This window comes from Pelodiscus sinensis, chromosome 1 (assembly GCF_052426305.1).
Source record: "Pelodiscus sinensis isolate ZL-2025 chromosome 1, ASM5242630v1, whole genome shotgun sequence".
Lineage (NCBI taxonomy): Eukaryota > Metazoa > Chordata > Testudines > Trionychidae > Pelodiscus > Pelodiscus sinensis.
Window position 1 is genome coordinate 134,687,984 of NC_143052.1, and position 20,860 is coordinate 134,708,843.

Below are 20,860 nucleotides of genomic sequence, written 5' to 3' on the forward strand. Positions count from 1 at the left end.
GGGAGGTTCCATTGAGGATGGAGAGAGGCTGTTCTCAGTGGGGGCAGATGGCAGAACAAGGAGCAATGGTCTCAAGTTGTGGTGGGAGAGGTCTAGGTTGGATATTAGGAAAAACTATTTCACTAGGAAGGTGGTGAAGCACTGGAATGGGTTACCTAGGGAAGTTGTGGAGTCTCTATCTCTAGAGGTGTTTAAGTCTCGGCTTGACAAAGCCCTGGCCGGGTTGATTTAGTTGGAATTGGTCCTGCCTAGAGCAGGGGGCTGGACTTGATGACCTTCTGAGGTCTCTTCCAGCCCTATGGTTCTATGATTCTATGATCAGAGCCCTTAGGTGTGTTCTGAGTGGTGCTGAAAGGCTGGTGGGAGGAGGCTAGCCCCAGGCTTGCCCCTTCTGCCCAAGGCCCCGCCCCTTCCAGGAGTGTGAAGCCAACTTCCCCCCTCCCCTTGCTCTGGGGCCCGGCAATTCTGCTGCCCTCCACTGGAGCCAAGTGAGGCTATGTCTGCACTGCAAAGGAATAGGGCAGGTCTACTCAACAGGCAGCCCGTGGGCTACATGTAGCCCATGGCCTGTTTGTTTGCAGTCCGCACTGCAGTTTGGTTTTACGCGGGGCTCAACACCAGCATGGTGGGATCCTTTGAACATGACTTCCACAACAGCGAGGTGTCTCCCAGGCAGGATGAGCATTGAAAGAATCAAGTGGACGGGCTGGTTGGAACAGATGGGTACAGAGTGTCGGCGTTTCTAGTCCCTAGGGAGGAGATGCAGGGAGCACCGGGGCATTGTGGGAAGTGCTGGCTGCTTATCCTTGTGGGCAGAGCCTGAGAGGTGCTGACTGGCTCACATTGGCCATGTTTGGGTCCCGTGCCACAGCTTAATCTTTGTATTCATTCCCATCAGTGTGAAAGAAGCTATTTGCATATATTTGCATATATATTTGCATGTATATGTAACCACACTTAAGTTGTGGCCCTTGGCATGTGCTGTGAGTGTCATTGTGGCCCCCAGGCCTTCCAAAGTTGAGTAGCCCTGAAATAGGGCATGGGTTAAGACCTGACCTGTGCTCAGATCCTGCAGTCCTGCAGGCTTCTAGGACCCAGGTCTGAAACCTGGCTTAGTGCCACTTGCATGGGCAAAAGGGGGGTTAGTCTTGAGGCTGAGTGCAGGCTTATATTGCAGTGTAGATATACCCAGAGAATACGTGTCGCTGATGTTTTTACAGCCTGTCATTGTGCTGATGTTCATGCTACTCAGAACTTCTCAGCAGCAGCAGCTACAGATCTTCCTCCTACAAGTGAGCACTGGAGCTAATGGAGAATCATCATTAGATGTAGGCAGTACAGGTCCTCTGAGACACAGGTGAGCAGTTCTGATTCCATCCATTGTAGAGCAGTGTCACTAGAGAGTAATCATATATTTATTTATTTTCCAGTGTGTAGGTCATATATCCCTTGTATAGATGTGCTGCGTTTGCAGTTTTAAAAGATCAATTAATAAACTACACCTTGGCTACAATAGATACCATTTGACTAAAACTCCTCTAATATTCAGTATTAAACAAAAACAAAAAGCACCTTAGAAGAATCATAAAAGATTATGTTTGGAAGAAACCTCAGGAGGCCATCTAGTCCAGCCCCCCGCCCAAAGCAGAACCAACCACAATTAAACCATCCCAGCCAGGGCTTTGTCAAGTCGGGACTTAAAAACCTCTAGGGATGGAGATTCCAGCTCCTCCCTAGGGAACCCATTTCAGTGCTTCACCACCCTCCTAGGGAAATAGTTTTTCCTAATGTCCAACCTAGACCTCCCCCACTGTAACTTGAGATCATTGCTCCTTGTTCCATCTGTCACTACTGAGAACAGCCTCCCATCTTACTTAGCTGATGCCTGACAGGCTTATAACCAAGCCCAACATAGACTGTGGTTTGTCACTCTGGTAAAGGGCCTAGAGTGTGGCCTCCCATCATTGTTAATGATGCAGATTTCCCCTATCCTTTTGGCAGAGGCCATCGGGGGAAAGTGTGAGCTGTTGCAATGGAAGCCCCTGCCTTGGTTTCTACTAGGCAACCTGCTGACTCTCCCTCACATACTGGCATGCCTGCAGTGAGTGTCCAAGATTCTTTTTTGCAGTTATTCAATTTGACTTGCCCCGTTCCTATCTAAATGTTACATGGCACTGATTTCTACCCAGAATCCTTTGCATTCACACTTGCTCACTGAAACCTTGTTTTTCTCTGGTCTCCCTTCTTTCCCTCCCTCCCGGGTTCTGTGTAAACAGCAACCAATCTTCTCCCGGATCCCGGACACCCCTTATCCGTGTCAATGAAGTGGAAAAAAATCCTTTGTTATTTTACAAAAACCCATATCTTTGAAGCAGAAATGATAAACGCCTGGGAATGGAAAACAAGCAAAGATTAACGTGTACAAAGAGGGAAGTACTGAAGTGGAAAGAGCCAAATGATTCCCTTAGAACCAAATGAAACAACACCCGACAGGAGGGCAGGCCATGTTCGAACCATTGGTTTGTACCATTGGCAGCTTGCAATAACCTAACTGTGGCTATGTCTACACTACAGCTCTTTTCTGGGATCTTGGAAAAGCAAGAAAAGTGGAAAAAGATATGCAAATTGCGATTCACAATTTGCGTATTTTTTTCCAACTTTTCTTTGTAGTGTAGACACAGCCTGTGTAAATGTCTACACTGCAAGGTTGCTGCCACTGATGAAACTCACTCATTATGCCAATTTCATAACACCACTCCAGTGAGAGGCATAGCACTTTGGTCAACATAGTTAGGGTGATGTAGTGTCAGTGCTGACACTGCTTACGTTGAATTTATTGGCCTTCACTACGTGTTCCAAAATGTCCCACTGTGACCACTCTGGTCAGTGTTTTGAACTCTGCTGCCCAGTGCTCAGGTACACAGGAACATGTCCCTTCCTTTTTAAAGGCTGATGATGTGATGGGTTGGATCACAGAGATCCCCTTGGGACTATCATCTGGCTGACTCACTTGCTTGGCCCTTGGGGTGCCCCACCACCCTATCCTTCTGGGCCACAAGCTCTGATCTCCGCCAGACATGGCATAGAGCCTCCCAGCAGAGTAATACTGATAACAGCTCAACTCAGGGGGGTGGGAGCAAACTGCACTCAGAGCTTGAAATAAGCTTTGCAATTTGAGCTATGCAAATTGCGTAGCTTATTTCAAGTCAATTTCGAAATAGCTTGTTTCAAAATATGGCACTGTCTACACAGCCCTTATTCCAAAATAATTCGCTACTCTGAAATGTCCCTTACTCCTCGTGGAACGAGGTTTGTAGGGAGGTCGGAACAGTGAGCCCATTATATTTTGAAATAATGGGTGCACTCAAAGGAATAGCTATACCAGAGGTATCCTGACATAGCACTGCAGTGCAGATGTAGCCTGGGAGAGCTCAGTTATAGGGACTTGAGAGCACTCAAGAGAACAGCCCCTTATAAGGGACCACAACAAATAAATCCACCTTACTCTGTATAAAAGTTTTACACAGAGAAAGCTCATGAAATTTGCCCCCTTTATCAATGAAAGAGAGATATGCATAGTGTTTGCTTCCCTCCCCAACCAGATAACAATTATTTCCACTGGGTTTGATAATAAACAAAAGTGATTTTATTAAGTATAAAAAGTAGATTTAAGTGATTGCAACTGGTGACAGATCAAAGTAAACTAGTAAGCTAAAATAAACAAAACGCATCAGCTAAGCCTAATACTCTAAGGGTGCGTCTAGACTGGCAAGTTTTTGTGCAACGCTTGTGCGCAAAAACTTGCCAGCTGTCTACACTGGCCACTTGAATTTGCTCAAGAGCACTGACTTTGTAATGTACAAAATCAGTGCTTCTTGAGCAAATACTTTCACGCTCCCATTCAGGAAAAAGACCTCTTGCGCAAGAATACTTGCGCAAGAGGGCCAGTGTAGACCGGGAAGAACTGTTTTGCGCAAAAAAGCCCTGATGGCTAAAATGGTGATCGGGGCTTTCTTGCGCAAAATTGTGTCTAGACTGGCCACGGATGCTTTTGTGCAAAAGCACTTTTTGCGCAAAAGCATCCGTGCCAATCTAGACGCGCTTTTGCAGAAATACTTTTAACAGAAAAACTTTTCCATTAAAAGTATTTCCACAAAATCATGCCAGTCTAGACGCAGCCTAAGAGAAACTCTTACCCTGGTACTTATCTCAAATTAAATTCTTCAAGCCAGAGCTGAACTTTTATCTGACCCAAGGCTTAACAATTTCTTCAACCCCTCTCATTACAATTCTTTGTTTCCAAGTGTTCTTATGTATTCTCTTAGGCTGTGGAGGCAGTTTCAAAAGTCAACAGAAGACAATCACTGTTTGTTTTCCCTCCCTTAAATAGACTTTCCCCAGGGAGGGAATCCTTTACTCAATTTTTCCCTCTTCCCAGAAACATAAAATTCAAGATGGATTCCAGCACCAGGTGGCATAATCATGTGTCTTTGTAGGACTTAGCACAGTTTGGGCTTACAAGAAATAAAAACCATTCATAGATCATTGCCTTGAGTACTGGGCCATTAAGTTCTGTAAGTACCACTAAGGGCTTTCACTAGAAGAGCTAGATGAAAAAGCAGATTTGCACTTCATATTTCTAACATTGTATACAAGAATGACACATGCACACAAATAAAATGTACACATTCAATAGATTACAAACCTTTCAATGCAACAAGGGGGCAGATACATTTCAGATCTATATATGAACATCAGAACAGCCATACTGAGTCAGACCAACGGTCCTTCTAGCCCAGTACCCGGTCTTCCAACAGTGGCCAATGCCAGGTGCTTCAAAAGCAATCAACAAAAGAGGTATTCATAAATAAACGTATAAATTAAATTAATGGAGATTGCCTATCTCTTAGAACTGGAAGGGACCTTGAAAGGTCATCAAGTCCAGTCCCCTGCCTTCACAGCAGGACCAAGTACCATCCCTGACAAATATTTGCCTCAAATCCCTCAATGGCCTCGGCAAGGATTGAACTCACACTCCTGGGTTTACTAGGCCAATGCTCAAACCACTGAGCTATCCCTCATCATGAACCGTTACCTATCACCTGTTTGTTTTAAATCTGCTTCCTATAACTGTAATTGGGTGAGCTTCTTGTATTGTTAGTGAAGAAATGAATAACATTTCCTTATTCTATTTTTTCCATACCTTTCATGATTTTCTAGACCTCTAACATATCTTCCACCCTTTAGTCATTCATTTTCCATGCTGAAAAGTCCCAGACTTGTTAATCTCTCCTCATATGGAAGCTGTTTCTTACCCCTAAACATTTCGGCTGTGTCTACATTGGCACCCCTTTCCGGAAAAGGGATGCTAATGAGACCAGTCGGAATTGCAAATGTCGCGGGGGATTTAAATATCCCCCGCGGCATTTGCATGAACATGGCTGCCACTTTTTTCTGGCTCGGAAAATCCTACTTTCAAGTAGGAATAAGGGATCTTGCGGAAAAGGGCTTATTTTCCGCAAGATCCCGTCTAGACTGGCGCTTTTCTCCGGCAAAACCCCGAGCCAGAAAAAAGCGGCAGCCATGTTCATGCAAATGCCGCGGGGGATATTTAAATCCCCCGCGACATTTGCAATTCCGACTGGTCTCATTAGCATCCCTTTTCCGGAAAGGGGTGCCAATGTAGACATCGCCTTCTGGTCTCTGTTCTGTACCTTATCCAAATCCAACAGAACTTTTTTTTTTTTTAGACGGGGTGACCAGATCTGTATATAGTATTCAAGATGTGGGCATACAATGACTTTATATAGAGGCAATATAGAATTTTGTCTTTTTATCTGTTCCTTTTCTAATGATTCCCAATATACTGTTAGCGTTTTAGTTTTTAGATTGTCACTTCATAGTGAACAGATGTTTTCAGGGAACTATCCACAGTAATTCCAAGATCTCTTTCTTAAGTGGTAACAACCATTTTAGACCCCATCATTTTTATATCTATAGTTAGGATTATAATCTCCCATGTGCAGGGCTCACCGAACCACGGCAAGCCCTGCTTGCTAGCCACGCTGTCTGGTGATCTGCACGTGCGCAGATCGTTTTGCGCATGCATAGATCGCCCGAACCCAGCTCTTCCGGGTTGCAATCTACTCGCCACGGGCAAGTAGATTGTATTATTTGTCGAACCCTGCCCACGTGTATTACTTTGCACTTACCAACGTTGAATTCCATCTGCCCTTGTGTTGCCCAATCACCCAGTTTTGTGAAATCTCTTTGTAACTCCCTGCAATCAGCTTTGGATTAGTCTTTGTTTACCCCTTTTTCAAGAACTCACAGCAGTGGTCCAAATGCAAATCCCAGCAGCACAACACTCATTCCTACTCCTCCCTCCCCCCTATCATTTAAGTGGTGTACCCAGCAATGTTTTCATGGTGATCTAAAGATCCTGAGTGCCGGGCCTCTTGTTATTCTTAATCACCTGCCTCCCTCTTTTTATAACAAACTCCCTGCCCCAAAGGCAAAGCCTCAAGCAGCTCAAACCATGTTTCATCTAAAAACTGACTGTGAAGTTAGGGCATGGGCTTGCAGCATACCTCAATTATGAATCCAGGGGTTCAAACATCTGGCAGGGGCTGATACTCCCTAACCCCCATAAATGGCACTCTTGGTCATGCCCATAAGTTCCCCTCACGTATTCTGCCATCTTGCCTTCTGACCTCCAGGGCAAGTCTTACTATGCCTGAGATTCCACGATGCAATGCTCTATGAATCCCATGTGGAAAGGAGAATATAGTGCTTGTAACATGTGTGGCTCAAGAGGAGTGAATGCACTCACAGTAGCACCTCTGTCCGCTGTTTCTTTTGCAACTACAAATGTGGTATTGAGGGTCTCTCCGTCCATACTGGCAGAGTGGCTGAGGGAGATGAGGAGGAGAAAGAAGAGGACAAAAGAAAACATGTTCCAGAAGATCCTGCAAACTCTGTGTGCTTTAGATACTGAGCAGAGAGCTTGGAGGATGATGCTTGAGGACCGAATGGACAGGGGAAATGGGCAGCAAGAAATGACAGCAGCACTTCTCAGGGAGCAACAGACAAGCTGTAGTCTCTGCCTAATCTTCAGGCTCAACAGATCTGTGCTCACTGTCTGTCACAGATCACAGAGATGTGCATTCCAGCACTTCCCTAAACACACCCTCCACATCACAAGGGGTTCTGGCATGGCAAGTGGCTGAAGGCCCAACTGGGCAAAGCAGGCTGAAGCCATACCCCGTCTCCCTTCAAAAACTGCCCCCCAGCCAAGTCCCACCCAACCCCAGCAGAAGGCCAGGTCTGTCACACCATGGCCCCAGGCCAGGGCTGGATTAAAGCATGGGCTAGCTGGGCAGCTGCCCGGGGTGCCAACCTATGGAGAGCGCCTGATGGCAGCTGTAAGGGGCGCACAGCGTGCCTGGCTCCTGGATTGTGGGTTGCAGCAGCTCCCAGCGGCCACCCTGCAGTGGCTGCCCAGGGCGGGGGCCGTGTTAACACCCGCAGTGCCGGCCAGCAGCGCCCTTCCCCCCGCGGCCGTTGGGCCCTGCAGGGCCAGGCTCAGGCGGCCCCAGGCTGTGCGCCAGCAGCGGTAGCTGGGCCGGGCCAGGCCGGGCACGTGCGTCCTGCCACCGCCAACTCTGCCTGCCCTCCCCCATGCACTGGGAGGGGGCGGGGCCGCACATGCACCCTCCCCCAATCCGGGGTGCAATTAAACTGTCTGCCCGGGGTGCTGGAATGGCTCGGTCCAGCCCCGCCCCAGGCCTACCCAGCTGCTGGGGAGCCGGGCTGTTGTGCCACAGTCCCAGCCCCTCCCAGGCAGCTGGGCAGTGTAGGCAGTTTTGAGAAAGTAATGCCTTCCCTTGCCTACATTACCCACTGCCCATGGGTTCTGGGGCCAGTAATACCCCTATCACACCACCCTGATGGATAGTACAGACCATCACAGCCACACATATACTTACCTGTAAGACATATGGTTGGTGTATGTGTGTTTGTGAAATGAAAATGACTGTTCTTTCCACTTCAGAGGTTCTTTTCCCTGTGTTTCTAAAGTTTCATTCAGTTACACATATGTCTGCTTTCATGGGTTTGGAATAAAAGTCAAGTTATGGTAATTTAATTAATCTTTATTAGTTGACAACATAAGCTAGCCACAGCTGACATCATTCACAGATAATGGCAATATGGGCAGTTGCAATATTGTATTACCATACACACAGCACTCATTACAAGGTTCATATTGTTATGAAAAACAAAACAAAACCAGTACCAGGCACAGCTCCCTACAGCAACACACATTACTGTGTCTCATTGTTAAAATGGCCTTTCCAGGCCTCCCTGAGGTGTCTAGCTTCCTACTGAGTTTTCTTATAGCCCTGGTATGTGGCTTTTCAAAAACAACAGCCAGCCATCCCAGCTCAGTCCTCCAGTCTCCTGCTTTATTTCACAGATATTAGGAAGCACACAGCAACCAACTATGACTGTGGGGATATTTTTTTCACTGAAATGTAATCAAATGAGTAGGCAGCCTTTCAAACTGCAAAAGGCACATCCAGCTGCCATTCTGCACCTATGCTGCGCCTCTTGAAGAACTCATTGTGACTCTTGAGGTAGCCAGTGCATGAATTCATGCACCAGGAGAGTAAGGTGGAGGTTGATGCTCCTATGATTTCAATTTCCCCAAAGGTAATCCTCTGGTCTGGAATGAAAGTTCCCGCTTGCAGTTTTATGAACAGGCCTGTTTCCTTAATTATTTTTGCATCATCCATCTTCTCTTCCATCCCACATTGTTAGTAAAATGTCTCCAATGATCCACAAATGCTTGCAATGCCATAGAAAAGTAGCCTTTCCTGTTGATGTACTCCATGGCAAAGTGGTTTGGTGCCAAAATAGGGCTATGCGTGCCATCTGCTGCCCAGCTGCGGAAGTTTCTGAAAGTAAACCATTCATTAGGTAAGTGATGTACTTTTGAGGGTGTTGGTTTTCTGAAACAATGATCCCCCTTCTGCGAGATGAGGGGCCACACAGTTTGGATGGTTTTCATTTCAGTAGAAAGGGAACCAATCTTCTTGAGGACAGCCTGGCTAGTGAAGTCAGAAGGATGTCAAACTAATAACAAAAGGGGAGGGTAAAAAGACAGGAGAAATGAGTTATACTGGGGAAGGTCTATGGCCTGTGCTATACAGTAGTTAATCACAGTAGTCCCTTTTGTCCTTGGAATCTCTGAATCAGTATATTAGTCCTCAGCACTGATCAGTTTCCTTATGTAGATAAGCCCTCATGCTCTACACAGTGACTAGAACAATGGGCTCTTGGTCCATGGTACTACAGTAATACAAATAAGCATGGGCTATCCTTCTGCATGGTGATCATCCAATGGCATTTGCTTCCAAAATACTGACTGAAACACCGCAAAATGATGCAGATTGAAAAGAAATACTGGGGATCGTTTGGTTGAGAGCAGTTTTATGAATATATGTATGGGCACTAGTCAGCCAGTGCACAAACACAAGATAAACCAGTGGAAGACACATCACAGAAACCATGGGACATAACACCATATACACTTCAGCAAGTAATCATGTCATTGCAAAAGTGCTTGTCCACAGTACAGGCCTGGTAAGAGATTCTCGTAGCAGATCTGCTTTCAATACCACTCACAGTGAAAGCCGGAGGCTGTAAGAAGAGGAGTTTATGAAAATACTACTCAAGGGCCATCCATTTCTGAAACAAAATTTGACAAGTTCAGATACAAGCAAAATGATCCATCATACAAGAAAAGAACCACTGAAACCACCAGAGTTATCTGGTCAGACTTGATCCAAGACTAACATAGATCTATGCAAATTAAAGAGAAAATATGACTTCTTACCATGCTAACTAACACTTTTTAAAAAATGTGTTCAATTTATCAAGTAACACAGTAATAACCGCAGCTGCAGAAATAATTGATTTTTCAGTTCAATGACTGTACCAGATTTCTTTTTAAAAATCAGTTTGTGTTGAATTGAATCTGAAATGTTTGGGAATTTTTTGTGATTCAGAAAGAGTCTGTTTTGTAGCTGTTCGACATCAGGTATTTGAACCCGAGTTTCCCAGAACACAGGTGATTGCCCGATCCACTGAGCTAAAGATGGGGCGGGGAGATAAAGAGAGAAGAGAAAGAAGAAGCACTACAATCATCTCCCTCAAGCTGAAACAGTTTGCACCAAATTTACAAATAGTTTCAGGTTGACTGAAACTGCTTGTTTCGTCACATACACTATTCACCAAAAAACTTTGCCCAACTCTACTAATAATACATTTAAAATTGCTGCTTGCTTGCTATATGGTTAATAACAGGTAAAGTCCCACAAACCACAGTAAATCATTTTAACTGCTGTCTCAGTTCAAGCCCCTATTAGGTCATATGGATTGGTAGATAAGTTAGAACAAATTGCAAAGAATGTGACAAATAATACATGAAAGTCTTGGAGGAGTCAAGGGACCCACATTTTGCATTGTTCGGATAGTACAGAAGACCACATTATGCTTTAGTAAGGTCATGGGCAGATGGACAAAAGCCCAGATTCTTAAAGTTATTAGGCATCTGCCCCCAAATCCAAATGAATTGTTTGCATTGTTGCAGCCGTCTTGGTCCCAGGATTTGAGAGAGACATGGTAAGCCAAGTTATATCTTTCATTTAATAATGTTCTGTTGGTGGAAGGGCCAGCAAGCTCTTCCTCAGGAAGAGAGTGGAACCGGGGAAGAGATTTGTCTAGCTTGAAAAATTGTCCCTTTCCCAGATTCACATTGGTCCAGTAAAAGATGTGACCTTGTCCACCTTTTGTTTCTGTTGAAGTTAATGGGAGTTAAGTTCCCAAATACTTTTGAGAATCTGGGCCAGAAACGTTAGTGCTAACATCTAACAAAGTCTATGAGCCAAAGAGACACTCCAAGGATATGTCTACACTACAAAGTTAATTCGAACTAACAGCCATTAGTTCGAATTAACTTTGCTAGGCGCTACACATACAAACCGCTAGTTCGAACTTAATTCGAACTAGCGGAGCGCTTAATTCAAACTAGGTAAACCTCATTCTATGACGACTAGCACCTAGTTCGAATTAAGTAGTTGGAATTAAGGGCTGTGTAGCCACTTAATTCGAACTAGTGGTAGGCTAGCCCTTCCCAACTTGCCCTGGTGGCCACTCTGGGCCAAACAGGGAAACTCGTCTGCTCCCCTCCCAGCCCCGGAGCCCTTAAAGGGGCACGGTCTGGCTATGGTGCCCATCAGGTGCAAGCCTGCCAGCACCCAGCCAGCAGACCCTACACCTGGCATGGCATGAGCCAGCCACCCGCTGCCACCCAGCCCTCCACCTCTTCCTGGGACCAGGCTGGCAGCTCCCAGGAGCCTGCCCGGGGCCGCAAGAGGTGGGCGCCCTCCTGGTCTAGTGTGGAGATCGTGGACCTTATCCAGGTTTGGGGGGAGGCCTCCAACGTCCACGACCTCTGCATTAGGCACAGGAAAGTGGCTGTCTAGGGCAGGATAGCTGCCAGCCTGGCCAGCAAAGGCCACATGCGAACCCAGGAGCAGGTTTGCATGAAAATCAAGGTGGTCCAGTGAGACCCCTGACCCTGAGCCCTGAGCTTAGAACATAAGAACATAAGAACGGTCGTACTGGGTCAGACCAAAGGTCCATCTAGCCCAGTAGCCTGTCTGCCAACAGTGGCCAAAACCAGCTACCCTGAAAGGGATGGACTGAAGACAATGTCCAAGCCATTTGTCTCGTGCCATCCATCTCCAGCCTTCCACAAAGAGAGGCCAGGGACACCATTTCTACCCCCTGGCTAATAGCACTCCATGGACTCAACCTCCATGACTTTATCTAACTTCTCTTTAAACTCTGTTATAGTTCTAGCCTTCACAGACTCCTGTGGCAAGGAGTTCTACAGGCTGACTATTTGCTTTGTGAAGAAGAACTTTCTTTTATTCATTTGAAACTTTCTTTTATTCATTTGGTGTTCTCTAGTCCTTCTATTATGGGAACTAATGAAGACCTTTTCTTTATTCACCCTCTCCACATCACTCATGATTTTATAGACCTCTATCATATCCGCCCTCAGTCTCCTCTTTCCTAAGCTGAAAAGTACCAGTCTCTTTAACCTCTCTTCATATGGGACCTGTTCCAAACCCCTAATCATTTTAGTTGCACTTTTCTGAATCCTTTCCAAGGCCAAAACATCTCTTCTGAGGTGAGGAGACCACATCTGTACACAGTACTGAAGATATGGTGTACCATAGTTTTATACTTCCCCTCCTCCTTCTTCCCCTGGCTTCCCTCCTCCCAGGCTTCCTCCTCCCCTCTTCCACCCTCTCTCTTCCCCTCTCCCACCTCCTTTTCCCAGTCTCCCCAGAGGTTAATCCCCCCTCCAGTTTTGTTAAATAAAGAGAGTTTCTGTTTTTGACCACACGTGTCCTTTATTTTTTACATCAGGAAGGGGGGCTAGGGAGGGGTAAGTGGAAGGAGGTGAGGGAGGAATGGGGCACGAGCCCCCAATGAGGAGGACTGGGGTGGCTCTGCGGGCTCCTCAGGGTGGAAGCTCTCCTGCAGGGTCTCCTGGATCCTGACAGCCCCCAGATTGACCCCCCCAGATGGCTGCCTGCGGCAAGTGCAGCTGGGCTGATGGCCAAGAGTTGTGATGTGCCGAGTGTGGGCACTCAGGGCACTCCAAGACAGGACTGCTTTGCTGTCCCTCATCAAGGTAGACAAGCAAGCGGGGAACCCTGAGAATTGTCTGTCCGGGGTGGAGGTCGGGTCCCTTTAAGCACAGCCCTCGGCTAGCCTGAGGCAGCAGCTCCATGCTCTAAGTCCTAACCTGATGCCCTGCCGGCACTGCTTCTGGCCATCCTTAAGCCCGGTTCAGGGTCCACTTAATGTGGACATGCTAGTTCGAATTAGCAAAACGCTAATTCGAATTAGTTTTTAGGTCTAGATGCACTAGTTCAAATTAGCTTAGTTCGAATTAACTAATTCGAATTAAGTTAGTTCGAATTAGTGCTTTAGTGTAGACATACCCCAAGGTAATTACAAATATGTTACATTCCTGTAAAATAGAACAAAAGACAGCAGAATCCTTATTGAAAAACAGTGAGAAAACAAAGCCACCTGTCTGCCTGATTCTGGAGGGGTAGGGACCTGGCATATAAGGGCAGGAGGTGGGTGCAGTGCTTCCAAATGTTCCTGCAAGCATGTGGGGTGAAATGCTTCACACTGCTCCAGGTGGTAGGCCAGGAGGTGCTGGAGACATACCGTACACTCTGGTGGTTCTTCTTATAGCAGGAAACAGCCTTACTTCTGCTTTTATTGTCTGTGGAAGTGGGACGGAAACCACAGAGAAGCTAGCATAGACAAATCATTTCAGCTGATGTCCAATTGCTGGTTTCACACAATCTCTCCAGAGCTCAATTTTTTGCCATCATTCAGTTGCCATGACAGCCCTGTCTCCATGGAAACCCCTCAGCTGAAGCATCCCATGAGGGTAAGGGTGGGAAAGGAAAGAGCATTTATGAGAGCGAGGGTAGGGGACATAGGGAGGAGGGTTAGAGTAAGCTGAGCATCCATTGCTGGTTACAATTAAGACTCAGAAGCCGAAGGCATCACCATGGCCTGAGTCACTCACCTCATTTCTCTTATACCACAGCAGCCATGGACAGGAGTGGCCTGAGGCTGGCTGCGGCAGCTGGCACCCCAGGCGAAATGCACAATCGGCGCCCCTGCCTGCAGGGCCATCAATGGACTGATGTGATCATTGGTCACCCCGGGCGCCCTGTGATGTCATCATCGAGTGCCCTGGGTGGCAGCGCCCTAGGCAGCGACTGAGTCTGCCTATAGTTACGGGCCACTCCTGGCCATGGACATTTCATGAACAGGACAAGAGCTCTTGTTCAATCTTGTGGGCTGGGCTCCCCAGACAGTGACCTGGGGTCCTGGGTTCAGTCTTGAGGGTTTCTCCTCGGTGGACCTTCTTCTTCTCCTACAAGAGGGGATAATGTCCTTAAGGCATGTTCTTCCTTCATCTTTAGGGGACAGTTGAAGAAAGAAAGGCAAGGAGGTGGCATGATGAACTTGCGCCTACAGCCTATGGGGGATGAGGGAAGAACTCCTGGAAGGGGAGAGTGCTGCAGGATCTTGTGGCTGGCTCTGTTGATGTGGAGATTCTGGCATAGGAACTGCTCTCCCCATCCATCCAGATTTCCTGGCAGAGACATGGTGCCACCAAGGCATGAAATAAATGGGCTATTTAGAGGTTGGAAATTGAGCTGAGGATGAGGGAAGACGTGTTTCCTGAGAGAACCTCAGCATCACAGCTGATGGGCATGAGAGAGCCAGGGATTCCAGAGTGGGAGAGGGAGGAGAATATGGGAGGGGAAGGGGAAATTCTGTATCAACAGTTAAAAAAAAAGCCAGCAATGGAAGTAACTTAGAAGTTCTTACAGGTACTGTCCTATTGCAACTCAGGTCCCTGCCAGCTCTTTAAATAGCTCCCTGCTGGCTTTTGCCACAGCTCAGCCAGCTCTTGCCGGAGTTGCACATTGGGGCGCTTCCACTTACTGTCACCTCCCACTTACTGATAACAGGTGAAGAGAATGTCAAGGGAGAGAATCTCATAGGGGGCTCAGTGGAAATCACCCAATCAATTGTTTACAGCCAGGCCCTAAGATACAACCAGATTTGTTCCTGTCCAGAGACAGAGACAGACACCTCTAAGATCTTTATCAGGCATTCTTAAAACTTAAATACCCACCTGGGGAAGTGAAGAAACTGTGACAGAACCAGACAAGTCATACCCAGGAATCTACTTCTTCAAGACTGGCCCAACAAGTAAAATAACAGAACATCACTAGTCGTCACCTATAGCCTCCAACTTAAGCCCCTCCAGCACATCATTGGCAATCTACAACCTATCCTGGAAAATGATCCCTCACTCTCACAAGCCTTGGGAGACAGGCCTGTCCTTGCCTACAGACAATCCTCTAACCTGAAGCAAATACTTTCCAGCAGCCACACATCATGCCTCAGAGACACTCACCTAGGAACCTGCAACAAACCCTGTTGCCAACTCTGTCCACACATCTATACAAGCAACACCATAACAGGTAATAGCCACATAATCCACAACATCTGGGGCTCATACAACTGCACATCCTCTAATGTGATATATGCCATCAAGTGCCAGCAATACCCTTCTGCCATGTATATTGGCTAAACCAGAGAGTCTCTGCGACACAGGATAAATAGACATAAATCCGATATTAGAAATTGTAACACAGAGAAACCTGTAGGGGAACATTCTAACCTGCCTGGGCACTCAATCAGAGATTTAAAAGTAGCCATTCTTCTACAAAAGAATTTCACCAGACAATTCCTGAGAGAGAGAGTACAAAATTGGTATTCATCTGCAAATCTGACACTCTTTCCCTGAGCTTGAACAAAGATATTAACTGGATGTGATATTATAAAGCTAGTCTCCCCTCCCTTTAACACTGCATTTTTACATAAAAAGCTAAGTATGGGACACTTCCAGCCCACTTACTTAGCCTCATTAGCACTGGTCCTACAATTGACAGGTATCTTTTTTACTGTTATAAATAACTTGGTTTCTGTTATTTCACTCCAGCTCATCATCTGAGGAAGTGAGTTTTGCCCATGACAGCTAACTAACTAACTATATATAGTTAAGAGCTTCAGGGGGTAGCCGAGTTAATCTGTTACAGAAAAAAACAACAAATGGTCTGGTAGCACTTTATAGACTAACAAAACATGTAGATAGGATCATGAGCTTTTGTGGGCACAGCCTAGTTCTTCAGATGACCAGAGTTATGAGTAGGGGATATGAAAATTGGAAATAAATAGGAGAGGGGAAGACAAAGGAAAGAGGAAAGGAGGTAGGGGGGAAGGGAACAGAGTATCATTAAGTATCTGGAGAATTGGTACTTAAACCTAAGCAGATAAAGATCAAAGTGGACTTCTTACTCCGACTTCTGTAACCCTCATTTCTTGAGGAATAAGGGACAATGCCAAAAGCCATATTAAGCTATTTTGACTTCAGCTATGCAATTGCACAGTTGAAGTTGCATAGCTTAATTTGACTTTAGCCCTGCAGTGTAGACATGCCCTATGGTCCCACAGGATTACTTAGAAGAACCTCTGCTTGATTAATATGCTCAAATTCCCAGTGAAACTTGTCCTCTCAGTATAGCATAGGCTGCGGCTCCTATTTTAGAGGGTGGTTGCAGCCCTTGTTAGATGTGGAATTGATATGCTGGACAGAAAACCTGCCATGAACATCAGTGAACCTTTTGATGTTATACATCCAAGTGATACTTCTTACTGGTCTTCAGGGGAGTTTTGGAACTCATAACAGAGACTTTTTGAAAGTTTGTAAAGCAATGTCACAGAAGTTAAAGATCTATTGTCATACAGAGAGTACAGGTTCTTTTACCCCATCTTGAAGTACTGAAATAATTGCTTCACTTCCTTTAGGGCTGCTTGAGAACCTTTCTCCAGGTTCCAGTTAACTCTCTTGAGCAATTTTTGTTGATGGAGAAAAGAGAACCCACAAGCCACTTCCAGGAAGTGGGGCAGGTCTTATCAATTGCAACAGGGGCTTGCATTTCTACATCAGCTCTCCTTTCTTTTCTCTTCTTCTCCATCACAACAGTACTTATGATCTTATTTTTCTCCATATCATTTTCATTTTCTTTTCCACAAACCTTTCCTTTCTTTCGCCCTTGTTAATTTCTCCTTTTCCAGCATCTCTTAATTTGTCTTCCCCTTTTTTCCTATTTAATTTACTCTTACTGTTCTTTCTGTCCCCACATCTTTCTCCTTCCCTCATTTTTTCCCCTTCACTCTCTATCTATCTTTTCCCATTGTCTCCCTCCCCATCACTGCCTGCTCAAGAGAGGGAGCTCTACAAAGACAGCAGGTGAAGAGCAGAGAGGAACGATGGTCCAGTGGTTACAGCATTAGTCTGTGACTTGCAGGAACTTGAATTTAATTCACTGCTCTACCTCACTCTTCCTGTGTGTTGTTAGGCAAGTCTTCAGTTACTTATCTGTACAAAATAGCACTGTCCTAGTTCACAGAGGCAACATACATGAAAAACTGCGACACGTTCAGATGCTCTGGTAGTGAGAGATGGCCAAGGGGGCACAACAGAGTGTTGGGTAGAGATGAAATTGTAAATCCTGGAGCTCCACAAGCAATTCCACTTCCTCCTGCCCTTCAGATTCTTGTCAGCCCCTGAAGCCCTGATGCTGCAGTTGATGCTCTCAGAGCTGCTATGCTCTTCGCTTGGCAGCTGGGAACCCTGGCTGCAGTTATACTGTCTGCCCCAGTTGTCACTTAGCCAAGCTGCACAGATTTAATTCCTTTAGCCTGTCCTCATACAACAGTCTTTCCAGCTTCCTTAATCACTTTTTCTGCAGGGGAAGGGCAGTTTCTACATTTCCTCCATTTTTACTCCCTGCATTTTATTATTTTGCTTTTGAAAAAATGGGCTGAAAAAATTACCTTCCCATCCCCTCCCACATCTTCTCCCATGGGATGCTGGGTCCTTGTAGTTGGGAAAAGATGTTCTGGTCTTACCAGTTCCTCTTTTCTCCCCACTCCTGCTTTTGACTATGTTCTTATTGCTGCGAAATCTCATTTTGTTTTCTGGTTTCTCTTCCCCCTCAACCCCTGCTTGTTTGCTGCAATGGACTGGCTGTCCTGTCACTTTCTCAGCAAGGGCGTCTCCTAATTGTCCTGGTAGGGATGACTGAAGCTTTAGTACCTTAGGTGTGGGGAGGCCAGGACCAGACTATGTGGGGGCTGCAGGGGAAGATGGAAGAAAGTGGAGAGGAGGATGCAGGGCAGGACTGAGGGGCACTGGCAGGGCTGTGTGGGGAGCCCAGGGCTGGAATAGCAGGGGCTGCAGGGCAGGGCTGAGGGGCACTGGCAGGGCTGTGAGGGGAGCCCAGGGCTGGAATAGCAGGGGGCTGCAGGGCAGGGCTGAGGGGCACTGGCAGGGCTGTGAGGGGAGCCCAGGGCTGGAATAGCAGGGGGCTGCAGGGCAGGACTGAGGGGCACTGGCAGGGCTGTGAGGGGAACCCAGGGCTGGAATAGCAGGGGGCTGCAGGGCAAGACTGAGGGGCACTGGCAGGGCTGTGGCAGGCCTGGAAATGGAATATCAGAGGGCTGCAGGGGAGGATGGACGAAGCCTTTGCACAGCTGGGGAGGAAGACTGAGGACTGAACTGGAATAGCAGGGGGATGGACTTCAGGTCAGGACTCAGGTCAAGACATCAGCAGAGCTCTAAGGAGACCCAAGATGGGACTAGCAGAGTGTATTGCAGAGCAGGATTGAAGTGCCTTAGCAGAAGGATGGCAGATGGAAGTGATGAAGCAAAATGCAGGACAATGTAGCACTTTAAAGACTAACAAGATGGTTTATTAGATGATGAGCTTTTGTGGGCCAGACCCACTTCCTCAGATCAAATAGCAGTGGGAGTTGCACTTTCTCCTGTGTCGTTGCATAAGAAACAGTTGTTTGCTAAATTGAGTCCATTCAGCTTTCCCTCCTCCTCTGGGAGCCACGTGTGCCACTAAATCTCCCTGCCCTGCTCTGCATCTTCTTTACCTATCATGCTTCCCCTCCCCCCCCCCGAGTTCAGATGCAGGCTTGCGGGCTGCAGCAAGAACACTGCTTGTGCAGTGCTGAGGACGTGTGTGCCAGCACGCAGCCTCACAGCTCCATTCCCCCTGCCAGCTATTGTCACACCACCAGGAGGTGATCAAGCCCCTAACAATGAAGGGCAACCCTGTCCTCTCCCATTTGATCCCCTCCTCTGTAACCTTGGGTCATCCTTCAGCCACCGCTCCCGGGCAAGCATAGAGAGCTTAGTCTAGGGGAGGAGAAGGGAGTGTGAGGCTGGTGGGGAGAAGGGAACAGTATCTGGTAGGAAGGTATAGAACACACAGGGAGGTGGAGGTAGACTTTTGGAGGGAGAGAAAACAAAGGGATCGACATGGGAGAGCAAGGAGAGGTGGAGGGAACAGAAGAGAGACTAAGAACAGGGCAGTTGGGTAGAGACTGTCTGCATAAGGTAACAATTTTATAGGGGCTGTTTTAAAACCATGTTGTGGACAGGGCAAGTTGTAGCTTTCAGCAAGCCTCAGCACCTGGGGGTGAGCAGGAAGCACCTTGCGAGGGATCACCTTGACCAGCAAACCTGGCAAAAGTACAGCTCGTGCTGGCTACACAAGGGGTTTAAAGTATATGAGCGACTGCTTTTTTTAGAAAGCTGTGTCTTGTGTGGACAAGCTCGCTGGCTGAAGGAGAACGGTGTGTCGAGGGAAAGGTACAGGAGCAGCAGCACTGCTCAGACTGGGTAGAGCCAGGGGGGAGTGGTAAAAGAGACGTGGGTTAACTGGCTGGCTTCAGAAACTGCACTCCAGCTTGCAAAGGGGACACTCTGTTTCTTGCCCAGAAAGAAAAGAAGGGCTGATTGCTGACACTCCATTCTCTACAAAGTAGGAGAACATGACATAAAACTGTAAAAAAGACATGTCACGTGCTTCCAGCCATCAGCACATCTACTGGCCAGGCCACACATGCAGAAGCACTGGCTGGCTGGTTGCAGATTTTTACAAGCTGCAGTTTCCCCAGCTGATCTGTTGCTGAGCATAACTAGATGGTCAGTTGTGCTGGTTGTGTAGCCAGCCTTTGCTAATCACAGGAAAGGGATGAGTAAACGCCTTATTCCTTAGGTCAGAAGTGGGCAAATATTGTGTTCCTCACAAGTGAGTAAGCTGTTTACCCGGATTTATCCTTGACTACATTACGGTGTGGGACATTGTTTTCCTTTCCATCTTTGTTTGCAATTTTCCTTCTGTCTGTTGCCATGCTAACAGGCATGCAGACTCCACCAGTGGCCGCACGAATGCAGACGAGGCTGCCTTTGCCAGCATTTAGCCACTGGCTGGCACAGCCCTACACCTTCATTTCTTTATTTTAACATTCAGGAGAGAATGGGCAGCAGCCTGCTTGCCTGCATCATGGAAAAGCGGAGCTGCACCCTAATTCCCCCAACCAGGATCAGCTTCTCCAGCCCTCTTCGCTGCACAGGCTTTGCTTACAAAGATAAGGGACAGGAATATGATCTTCCTCACACAGCGGGCAGGAGAGCAGGAGGATCCCACCTGTTATAATGAATCAGAGCAGAGCTGGAGAGGGGCACTGTCCTCAGCCAAAGCACCTCCCCTCCTGCAAAGAGATGGGTACAGCAGTTAGTTGTGAGAGCATCACCCCAGTCCACCTCCTCCTCCCTGCCCTGGAGCAGTGAAAGGGGAGCTCTGTTTCCATGGACTTGTCGATCCTTGACCTCTGCTAAGAGTGGCAACCACAGGGTCACTTATTCCCATTGTGCATATTTTGCAAAAGACTCGATGGAGTCACCTACATCTTATTAGAAAGAGAGAGTCCACCAAACAGCCATTGGATAGGAATGTATCTGAGGGTATGTCTACACTACCACCCTAGTTCGAACTAGGGTGGTTAATGTAGGCAACCGGAGTTGCAAATGAAGCCCAGGATTTGAATTTCCTGGGCTTCATTTGCATATTGCCGGGGGCCACCATTTTTAAATGTCCGCTAGTTCGGACTCCGTGCCCGTGGCTACACGCGGCACGAACTAGGTAGTTCGGATTAGGCTTCCTATTCCGAACTACCGGTACACCTCGTTCCACGTGTCTATTCCTGAGTGTCTAGTGGAGGAATTCAGATTGAAATGAATTAGCACTTGCTG

At 47.0% G+C, this 20,860-nt stretch overlaps 1 long non-coding RNA gene across 1 annotated transcript; it reads right to left on the reverse strand.

Moving 5' to 3' along the window:
- Positions 1 to 1,209: 1,209 nt before the first annotated feature.
- LOC149525636 (uncharacterized) lies at positions 1,210 to 18,698 on the reverse strand. The gene is made up of 2 exons (XR_016347421.1): positions 13,691 to 18,698; positions 1,210 to 1,396 (listed from the first exon to the last, which is right to left on the reverse strand). It is a non-coding gene; the product is annotated as an uncharacterized LOC149525636 (long non-coding RNA).
- Between the last annotated feature and the right edge of the window lie 2,162 nt (positions 18,699 to 20,860).